Raw genomic sequence first — 11,600 nt, 5'->3', positions numbered from 1 at the left:
TCAACAAGATACTGGCCAATAGGATCCAACAGTACATTAAGAAAATTATTCACCATGACCAAGTAGGATTTATCCCTGGGACACAAGGCTGGTTCAACACCCGTAAAACAATCAATGTGATTCATCATATCAGCAAAAGAAAAACCAAGAACCATATGATCCTCTCATTGGATGCAGAGAAAGCATTTGACAAAATACAGCATCCATTCCTGATCAAAACTCTTCAGAGTGTAGGGATAGAGGGAACATTCCTCGACATCTTAAAAGCCATCTATGAAAAGCCCACAGCAAATATCATTCTCAATGGGGAAGCACTGGGAGCCTTTCCCCTAAGATCAGGAACAAGACAGGGATGTCCACTCTCACCACTGCTATTCAACATAGTACTGGAAGTCCTAGCCTCAGCAATCAGACAACAAAAAGACATTAAAGGCATTCAAATTGGCAAAGAAGAAGTCAAACTCTCCCTCTTCGCCGATGACATGATACTCTACATAGAAAACCCAAAAGTCTCCACCCCAAGATTGCTAGAACTCATACAGCAATTCAGTAGCGTGGCAGGATACAAAATCAATGCCCAGAAGTCAGTGGCATTTCTATACACTAACAATGAGACTGAAGAAAGAGAAATTAAGGAGTCAATCCCATTTACAATTGCACCCAAAAGCATAAGATACCTAGGAATAAACCTCACCAAAGATGTAAAGGATCTATACCCTCAAAACTATAGAACACTTCTGAAAGAAATTGAGGAAGACACAAAGAGATGGAAAAATATTCCATGCTCATGGATTGGCAGAATTAATATTGTGAAAATGTCAATGTTACCCAGGGCAATATACACGTTTAATGCAATCCCTATCAAAATACCATGGACTTTCTTCAGAGAGTTAGAACAAATTATTTTAAGATTTGTGTGGAATCAGAAAAGACCCCGAATAGCCAGGGGAATTTTAAAAAAGAAAACCATATCTGGGGGCATCACAATGCCAGATTTCAGGTTGTACTACAAAGCTGTGGTCATCAAGACAGTGTGGTACTGGCACAAAAACAGACACATAGATCAGTGGAACAGAATAGAGAATCCAGAAGTGGACTCTGAACTTTATGGGCAACTAATATTCGATAAAGGAGGAAAGACTATCCATTGGAAGAAAGACAGTCTCTTCAATAAATGGTGCTGGGAAAATTGGACATCCACATGCAGAAGAATGAAACTAGACCACTCTCTTTCACCATACACAAAGATAAACTCAAAATGGATGAAAGATCTAAATGTGAGACAAGATTCCATCAAAATCCTAGAGAAGAACACAGGCAACACCCTTTTTGAACTCGGCCATAGTAACTTCTTGCAAGATACATCCACGAAGGCAAAAGAAACAAAAGCAAAAATGAACTATTGGGACTTCATCAAGATAAGAAGCTTTTGCACAGCAAAGGATACAGTCAACAAAACTCAAAGACAACCTACAGAATGGGAGAAGATATTTGCAAATGACATATCAGATAAAGGGCTAGTTTCCAAGATCTATAAAGAACTTCTTAAACTCAACACCAAAGAAACAAACAATCCAATCATGAAATGGGCAAAAGACATGAAGAGAAATCTCACAGAGGAAGACATAGACATGGCCAACACGCACGTGAGAAAATGCTCTGCATCACTTGCCATCAGGGAAATACAAGTCAAAACTACAATGAGATACCACCTCACACCAGTGAGAATGGGGAAAATTAACAAGGCAGGAAACAACAAATGTTGGAGAGGATGCGGAGAAAAGGGAACCCTCTTACACTGTTGGTGGGAATGTGAACTGGTGCAGCCACTCTGGAAAACTGTGTGGAGGTTCCTCAAACAGTTAAAAATATACCTGCCCTACGACCCAGCAATTGCACTGTTGGGGATTTACCCCAAAGATACAAATGCAATGAAACGCCGGGACACCTGCACCCCGATGTTTCTAGCAGCAATGGCCACTATAGCCAAACTGTGGAAGGAGCCTCGGTGTCCAACGAAAGATGAATGGATAAAGAAGATGTGGTTTATGTATACAATGGAATATTACTCAGCTATTAGAAATGACAAATACCCACCATTTGCTTCAACGTGGATGGAACTGGAGGGTATTATGCTGAGTGAAGTAAGTCAGTCGGAGAAGGACAAACATTATATGTTCTCATTCATGTGGGGAATATAAATAATAGTGAAAGGGAAAATAAGGGAAGGGAGAAGAAATGGGTGGGAAATATCAGAAAGGGAGACAGAACGTAAAGACTGCTAACTCTGGGAAACGAACTAGGGGTGGTAGAAGGGGAGGAGGGCGGGGGGTGGGAGTGAATGGGTGACGGGCACTGGGTGTTATTCTGTATGTTAGTAAATTGAACACCAATATGTAAAAAAAAAAAAAAAAAGTTGAAACGTTAAAAAAAAAAAAAACAAAAAACAAAAAGTCATGGACAGCTGTATATCTGAACCAGAGTGCCACTAAAATTGCCTCTGAATTTGTTATGTCACTTTCATTTCTTTTAATTTAGAGTAACATCTAGTCACTTTAAAAAATGATATTGGTTTTAGAAGAGAAAAAAAAAAAAAAAGAAACAGAGTTCTGAATTAGGGTAATCATCTAGCTTTTTATACCTAAATCTAATTTTGCATTTGTTTTTTGACAATGCTTTAAATAAAATCAAAGGGGGGAAGGGGAGAAGGACATTTGCTTATTCACTTCGATTCTGTGCTCTGCTGTGGGACACCTGACCTGAGAAGATGATACAAGCCCCAGAGGCTACTATAGGTTATCTTTCTTTCCTCTCAGGCAGCTGCTCTTGGAAAGGTAAAATCAGAATCATTATGTAAATATAATGTATAGATAAACCTAGTCAACGTATTTAAAATGTTTATATTTTAAATGTTTATATTTTAGCTTTGTTAATATTTAAATACTATCTAAAACAAATAAATTTTGTTCGATCCTTTAAAAAAATAGCATGCACTATTGTAGGATTTTAAGCCCGATGTTATGGCAACCCAGAGCAGGGAGCAATTACTAACCATGTTAGGAGATGAGTGACACATAGGGGTTGGTCTTCCAATGACAAATAGGAATTGCTTGGGTACTGAAGAGAAAAATGTCCATAGAACAGACAACGTGAGGCTTAAAAACAAGAACTAGATGACAACTTTGTTAAAATAAAAAATTAAATATAGCAGTAACACACACACATTAGTGCACAATTCACAAACTATAGGAATTTACCCCAAATTTTGCATGCATTTAACTTATTAGAGATGTGGCATCTATCAGTGAGCACATTTTCTAGTATTAACATAAACTTCTCTGATTCTTATTTGAAAAATTAGAATTTTGAATTTGGTAACTTTTAATGTTTCTTTCAGTTTCATGAGTCTTTGAAATATAAAACTAAAATTGTGTACAGATCTTCCTCTACTCACATTAGGGCTGTATTCTAATACACCCATGCATAGTAAGCGAAATCCTCCTAAGTCAAAATGGATTTAATACACCTAGCCTACTGAACATCATAACTGAACCTGGTCTACTATAACTGTGCTCAGAACACTTATTCACCTACAGTTGGGCAAAATAATCTAACGCAAAGCTTATTTTATTAACTAAGTATTGAATATTTCATCTAATTTATTAAATACTGTCCTGAAAGTGAAAAAGGATGAGTATAGAATGGCTGTAAGGGTACTGATAGCTTACCTTCACGATCACATGGCTGTCTGGGAGTTGTGTGCTCATTGTCATGAAAAAGTATCGTACTACATATCACTAGTCCATAAAAAAAAATCAAAATTCAAAATTTGAAGTAGAGTTTCTACTGAATGTGTATCATTTTTGGACCATGATAAAGTAAAAAAATCGTAAGTTGAATAAGTTAGAGACCATCTGTACATGTATTTTTTTTTTTGCTAACCCCCAAATCATTTTCATAATTTACTCATTTTTTTCTAAAGTAGAGTCTGACTTGTAGCAGATATGATTTTGTACTGTAAAGTCAATATAAAGGTGTTTCTACTTATTCAAATAATCAAATAAATATTGTAAATGTTACATACTGCAATTTCTTTTAAGTCACCAAAACTATCAAACTTTCAGATGACCTTTAAATTGCTGATTAAATAAGCTATTTCTTTTGTGAGTCTCACACAAAATTATTTGTTCTCAGTATGACAACTTCCTTTCTGTCACTAATATGTGCTTGAGCTAATTTCCTCACAAATGAAGAGATATAAAAACTTGCTCAAATATTATGTTACTCAGTAAGGGGTAATGCAAAATCTGAAAGTACCCTGTCTCATTATTCCTCCACCTGTATGTATTTTTTGATTGAAAGACATTAAATAGAGCTTCAGCAGGGGAGAATGAAATAAAATAGTGGTTCTTTTGCAATTAGTGGAAAACTAGTATAATAACCATATATGAGTAAGTCTTACATAATTCTTTAGATTTTTCTTTTCAAAGAACATTCTCAGTGCATGTTCCCATTTTTATTTAGGATTAATTAATTATTTGTTTTTTCTGTATGTGAATCTTTCAGTGACATTCACCAAAGTGCAATCTATCCCAATATTTTTCAGCAGGCTAGATAATAATATTAATTATCACCGTATACTTAGAAAATAAGGCTTTTATTAATATGACTTTGATTACAACATTAATAATTTCTATTTTTCTAAATAAGAATTGTAGAATTTGGTGTCTAATGAAGAAATAAGCATGATTTCAATTCTAAATGATTTGAGAGATCTAAAAACTAATCTCTTCTCTAAGTGGAATTAAACACAGAATCTTCTTAATCTTTAATACAGTTTAAATTGATAATTTCCAAACTATCAAAAATCTTTATTATAATATCTGAGAATATAACATTTATCAAATTGTGATAATTCTCCATAGTGAATGAGAAATTGACTCTTAAACATTTCAGTGTTTATGTGATAACAAAAATCTAGGGTAAGTTCTCTGTGTCACTTGTTTTATTAGTACATTCTTTCCTTTATTTAAATCTAGCTTGTGAACACAGTGTTTCTTTCTTCATAAATGTAACTCAATATATTCAATAAACATGTTATAATAATAAAAATGTTAAAAAGGAAAAATCTAGGGTAGACAAATGATTTGTAAATTCTGGTTCTTTCCCACTGCCAACCAAATATTAACTCTGTATCAGAATGTTTAAGAGATTACATTTTATACATACATTTTTAACACACTGAATTGAGTAAATTTATCTGTTTTAGATTTACTCACTGAAAATAATCTTCTCAGAACCTAATCCATAGAGATGCAATAGGGAATGAGAAAAATCCTGCCTTTACAGTGCTCTTGTTCTTGTCTAGAGAGACAAGTACTATAAAATAAACAAATCAGCATGTCACTTATTGGCAAGTGCAAAGAAGAAAAAGAATAAACTTTAAAGAACATTTCATAGGGTCAAAACTTATTAAAAGTTACAAGAGGCCCTCAAAAGCATCCTTTTATCTTGTTTTCATTTTTATTCTCCTGTCAACAGTGAATCATTTTTTTCACTACATGTACTCAATATCCTCTTTCTCTATTTACTGTCTTCATAGAATAAGCTAATATAAATTCTTCTTGCTGATTGATTAGCCTACTGCACCTACTAAAAGCTTAATTATATTAATTACACACTTTGTATTTTTTATATATAGCAGAGGATTCTGGGAAGATGACAAGGTAGGAAACACTAGGAATATGTCTTTCCACCTAGATGATAATTTCATTGACAGAATCTGTCTCACGTAAATATTTTGGAACTCTAGAAATGATTAGAACCCTACAAATTCCAGGGGAAAGCTCAAAGAGTAAACTATAGTCAATTTTAATCTATTTCGGTTATAGTAGTACAGTAGCAGCTACACATCCTCCCCATTCCCCAGCCTTATGCTAGGCAGCAGTGCATGAATTTCAAGAGCAGCTTGCACACAATTAGTGGGAACCAGAGTGGACAAAAAAGACTGCCCTCCAAATATGAGATCAGTGTTCCGATTGCAGATTGCTCTTTCTGATTACAGAGATGCACTCAAAGAAGCAGCAGCTAATGTTATGCTTCCTCTCACTGTTGCAAGCCCCCCCCCCCCGTTGATATGACTTCCAGGAAATTTAAAAGTCCCCCATTAGAAAACAGATATTAAAAACTAGGACACTCAAAAGCAATTTCATGTATGGCAAAAATTCGAAGGTGACCATGAATGCCCAGAAAAAGGTGTAGGTTCTGTAGGTTCCTAACGGACCTGAGAAAACCTCAAGTTTACATGTTAAGCTAATAATCAGTACAGCACAAATGACAACAAACAAAACAAGAAACAAACAATAGAAAATCCTGGGAAAGAAGGAGAATTTGACTTCCAGAATCACCACATTATTAATTGAAATGTCCAGTTTCAACAACAACAACAAAACATTCGAAAGCACAGGATGAAACAGTAAAATATGACCCATTCGAAGAAAAAAAAAAAAACAGAGAATGTGCATGAAAAGGATAAATGGTGATCTACTAGAAAAGACTTTAAACTGTCTTAAAGATGCTTCAAGAACTAAAGGAAGACATGGATAATGTCAAGAAAACATTTTGTCAAGAACAAAATGGAAATATTGGTAAGGAGATAGAAAACCAAAAAGAGAGAGAGAGAGAGAGAGAAATTCTAAAATTGAAATACTACACCTAAAATACAGTTTTCATTAGAAGGAATCAAAGACAGATGTGAGCAGGCATAAGAAAGATTCAATTAATTTGAAGGTAGGGCAGTGGAAATTATCAAGTTTCAGGATCAGAAAGAAAAGGTTGAAGAAATGTGACTACAAATTAAGTAATCTGGGACATCATGAATTGGAACACAGATGCATTGTGGGAGTCCTAGAAGAGAAAGTGAACAAGCAGAGGGAATATTTGATGAAACACTGGCCAAACTTCCCAAATTTGATGAAAGACATATAGATAAACATCCAAGAAGCTGAATGAACTCCAACTATGATAAATCAAAGAGACCCATACAAAACACATTTGAAAGTCAAAGACAAAGAGAATCTTGAAAGCAGCAAAAGAGAAGCAACTTGTCACATATAAGAATGGATTTCAGAAACTTTGGAGAAGACAGAAGGCTGATATGTTCAAAGTATTAAAGTATTAAAAGAATAAAATTGTCAATTAATAATCTGGTCCAGTAAAACTTTTCTTAAAAACCTGAGGGAATTTGGTGTCACTGGACTGCCATGCAAAAAATACTAAAGGAAGTCCTATAGGTCAAAATGAATGGACACCAGACGGTATAAAGAAATAACGATCTCAATAAAGGTAAATATTTGAGTAATCTAAAAACCTAGTATGATTGCAACAATGTTGTATAACTACACTTTTTATGTTCTACATGGTTTAAGACACTAATACATTAAAAGAACAGTTGTTAGTCCAAAAGCTAGTATTTGTTGTAACTTTCTCCCACGAATTTGCTTTCTACATAGTTTAAGTTACAAATGTACTAAAAATTATTTGTATTTTCTTGGGCACATCATGTATAAAGATATAATTTGTGACATCAACCACTGAACAGAGTGGCGATAGAGGTGTAAAGATCAGAGTCTTTGTCTATTATTGATGTTAAACTTGTAGCATTTCAAATTAGAATGCTATAATTGTAGGATGTTAAATGTAATCCACATGGTAATCATAAGGAAAATAGATCTAGAATATACATAAAAGGAATGGGAGCTGAATTTAAATCTCCAAAAAATCAGTTAAACACAAAAGGAGACAGTCATGTGAGAAACATGGAACACAAAACCTATAAGGCATACTGAAAACAAATAGCAAAATGAAATAAGCAAATCCTTTTTATGAGTAATTACTTCAAATATAAGTGTGTTAAACTCTCCAATCAAAAGACAGAAACTGGATGAATGGATTAAAAAAAAAAAAACAAAAACATGATCCACTATATACTTTCTACAAGAGACTTACTTTATATAAAAAGACAAAATAGGTTGAAAGTGCAAGGAAGAGGAAAGATATTCCATGCAAACAGTAACTAGAAGAGAGCAGGAATGACTATGTTAATATCAGACAAAGTCAACTTTAAATCAAAAGAGCACGAGACAAAAAGAGTCATTACACATTAATAATTTTTCAACACAATAATAATGCATAACAATTATAATTGTCAGCACGCCGAATAACATACTATTAAAATTTATAGTGGAAAAATGGACAGGGTTAATGAGAGAAATAGTTCTACAACAGCCACAGACTTAGTGACCCCACACTTAATAATGGAAAGAACAACCAAACATAAGAAAAATAAGGAAATAAAGGACCTGAACAACACACACACACACACACACACACACACAAACAATTAGATACTAAAAGGCATTTACAGAACACTGAACAACAGAATACACATTCTTTCAAGTGCACATGGGATACTTTCCAGGACAGATCATGTGTTTGGTCACAAAGTGAGTCTCAACTAAATATTTTTTTTTAAAAAAGATGTCATACAAAGTAAAGTCTCTGATTGCACTAGGATGAAGTGAGAAATGAATAACAGAAGGAAAACTGAAAAGTTCACAAATTTGTGGAAAATACATAACATGCTTGTAATCGATAGATCAAAGAATAAATCACAAGGGAAATTTAAAAATATTTAAGATAAATGAAAATGAAAACACAGCATACCACAACTTATAGACACAGCAGAAACAGTGTAAACAGGGATACCTATAGCTATAAATACTTCATTGCAAAACAAGAAAGTTCTAAAGTAACCTAACTTTACAGTCTAAGGAAGAAAAAGAAGAACCAAACCAAACACAAAGCTAGCAAAAAGAAAGATACATAAAGATTAGAGAAGACACAAATAAAATGGGGACTAGAAAAAGAAAATTGAGAATATCAATGAAACCAAAAGTTGGCCTTGGAAAGTTCCACAAAATAAACAAATCTTTGGCTACATGGACTAAGAAAAAAAAAATAGAAAGAACATTAAATCAGAAATGCAAGTGAAGCCATTACTACCAATTTTACAGAAATAAAAAGGACTATAGAAGAGTATTATGAGCAATTATATGCCAATAAATTGAATAGCCTGGATTAAATGGACAAATTCCTCATAACAAAACTATATAAAGCATAAACCATGAAGAAATAGAAAATCTAAATAGACAGAAGTAGGTGGGTGATTGAGTCAGTAATTAAAACTCCTGGACCTGATAGTTTCATTGGTGAATTCTACCAAACATTAAAAAAAAAATGAAAATAAACAACAAACAAACAAACAAACAAAACTAATACCAATCCCTCTCAAACTTTTACAAATAACTGAAGGGGAAGAAATACTCCTCAACTTAACTTTATGACGTCAATGTAAGCCTGATATCAAAGCTAGACAAAAAACAGGCTAAGGAAATAAAAATACAGACATTATCCCTTATAAAGACTGACTTGAAAATTATCAATCAAATTAGCAAACCAAATTTAGTGGCATGTTAAAAGGAGTTATACCATGACCAAGTGGGATTTATTCCTGGGATGCAAAAATGCTTCATTATACAACAATTGATCAATTAACGATACTATATTAACAGAATGAAGACAAAAAAAAGTGACCATCTCAACTGATGCAGAAAAAGGATTTGATAAAATTCAACATACTTTCATGATAAAACACTCAACAAATTAATGATAAAAGGATACTACCTCAACATAATAAAAGTCAAATATGAAAAATCCATAGCAAACATGATACTCAATGCTAAGCAATTGAAAACATTTCCTCTAAAATCAGGAACAAGAGAAAGATGCTCATTTTGCCACTATTTTGCCACTATTTTCATAGTGCTGAAAGTTCTAGCCAGAGCAATTAGTCTAAGAAATAAAGTTCTCCCAATTAATAAGGAAATAGTAAAATTATCTGTTTGCAGATTATATGGTCTTATATATACAAAATCCTAAAATTTACACATGCACACACACATACACACACACCGAAGTTAGAACTAAAAATTCAGGAAAGTAGCATGAGAGAAAGTCAGTGAACAAAAATCAGTTACATTGCTATTCACTAACAATGAGCAATCTGAGAATGAATTTAAGAAAACAATTCCATTTACAGTAATATTAAAAAGAATGAAATGTGAATTAACTAAGGAGGTAAAAGATGTATAATTAAAACTAAAACACATTAATGAAAGAAATTAAAGACATAAATGCAAAAAGCTATGTTTATGCATTGTGCAACTTAATATTGTCAAGATATCAATATTGCCCACAGCTATCTATAGACTCAGTACAATTCCTATCAAAATTCCAATGACATCTTTTGCAGAGATAAAAAATCCATCCTATAATTCACATGGAATTTCAACAGACCTTGATTTGCCAGGAAAATCCTGAAAAAGAAGAAAGCTAGAAGATTCACACTTTCTGATTTCAAAACTTGCTGCAAAGCTGCAATGATCAAAACAATGTAGTACTATCATAAAGATAGACATAGAGATCAATGGAATAGGAATATGAGGCTCAGAAATAAACTCTCACAAAATGGATAAATGTTTTTTGACAAGAATGCCAAAGCTATTTCCTGGGATAGGCAAGTCTTTTTGATAAATGATCCTAGGAAATCTAGATATCCATATGGAAAAAAATGAAGGTGGCATAACCTTATCTAACACCATATACAGGAATTAAAATTAGCCCATGACCTAAACGTAGGACCTAATATAAAATTCTAGAAGAAAACATAAGCGAATTCTCATAACATTGGATTTGGCAATAATTTCTTAAATATGATATCAAAGGCACAAAAGGAAAAATAGACAAAAGGGGCTTCACAACAATTTAAAAAATTGTGCGTTAATGAATACTATCAACAACATGAAAAGACAACCATGGAATGGAAAAAAAAATATTTGCAAATCATATATCTGTTAAGGGATTGGTATTCAGAATAAAGAACACTTAAAACTCCGTAGCAGAAAAAAACAAATAACCTAATTCAAAAATAGGCAAAAAACTTGAGTAGACATTTCTTTAGAGATGATATTCAAGTTGCCAGTAAGCACAAAACTACAATAATCAAAACAATGAACTACTATCATTTATGTAGACACATAGACTAATGGAATAGAATAGAAAGCCCAGAAATAAACTCTCGCATTTCTAGTCAAATTATCTTTGACAGGGATGCCAAGACTTCATTGGGGATTGGGCAGTAGTTTCAACATAACCAGAATATAATTTGTTGGTTATGATGTGGAGAAATTGGATGTGAATACACTGGAATCCTTGTGCTGTCGGTGGGAATGTAAAATGTCAAAGCCTGCACAAGAAAACAGTGTGATAGTTTCTCAAAAAATTAAAAGTAGAGCTACTATGTGTTCCAGCAATTCCACTTCTGGTTATACACCCAAAATAATTGAAAACTGGGTCTCTAAAGAGATATTTGTCCAATCATGTTCAACTACACACGGGCGAACCTTGAAAACATGCTAGGTTAAATAAGTCAGTCACAAAAAGAGAAACATGGCATGATCCAAATACTTACGTGATGTACT

The 11,600-nt window shown here is 33.4% G+C and overlaps 1 long non-coding RNA gene across 12 annotated transcripts in view; it reads right to left on the bottom strand.

Moving 5' to 3' along the window:
* Positions 1–11,600, bottom strand: part of LOC140611659 (uncharacterized) — a 355,437-nt gene that overhangs the window by 274,251 nt on the left and 69,586 nt on the right. The window lies entirely within an intron of this gene.

Source organism: Canis lupus, chromosome 20 (assembly GCF_048164855.1).
Source record: "Canis lupus baileyi chromosome 20, mCanLup2.hap1, whole genome shotgun sequence".
In the NCBI taxonomy this organism is placed as follows: Eukaryota; Metazoa; Chordata; class Mammalia; order Carnivora; family Canidae; genus Canis; species Canis lupus.
The sequence above is the reverse complement of the archived record's forward strand: the minus strand, read 5'-3'. Positions and strand labels throughout refer to the sequence as shown.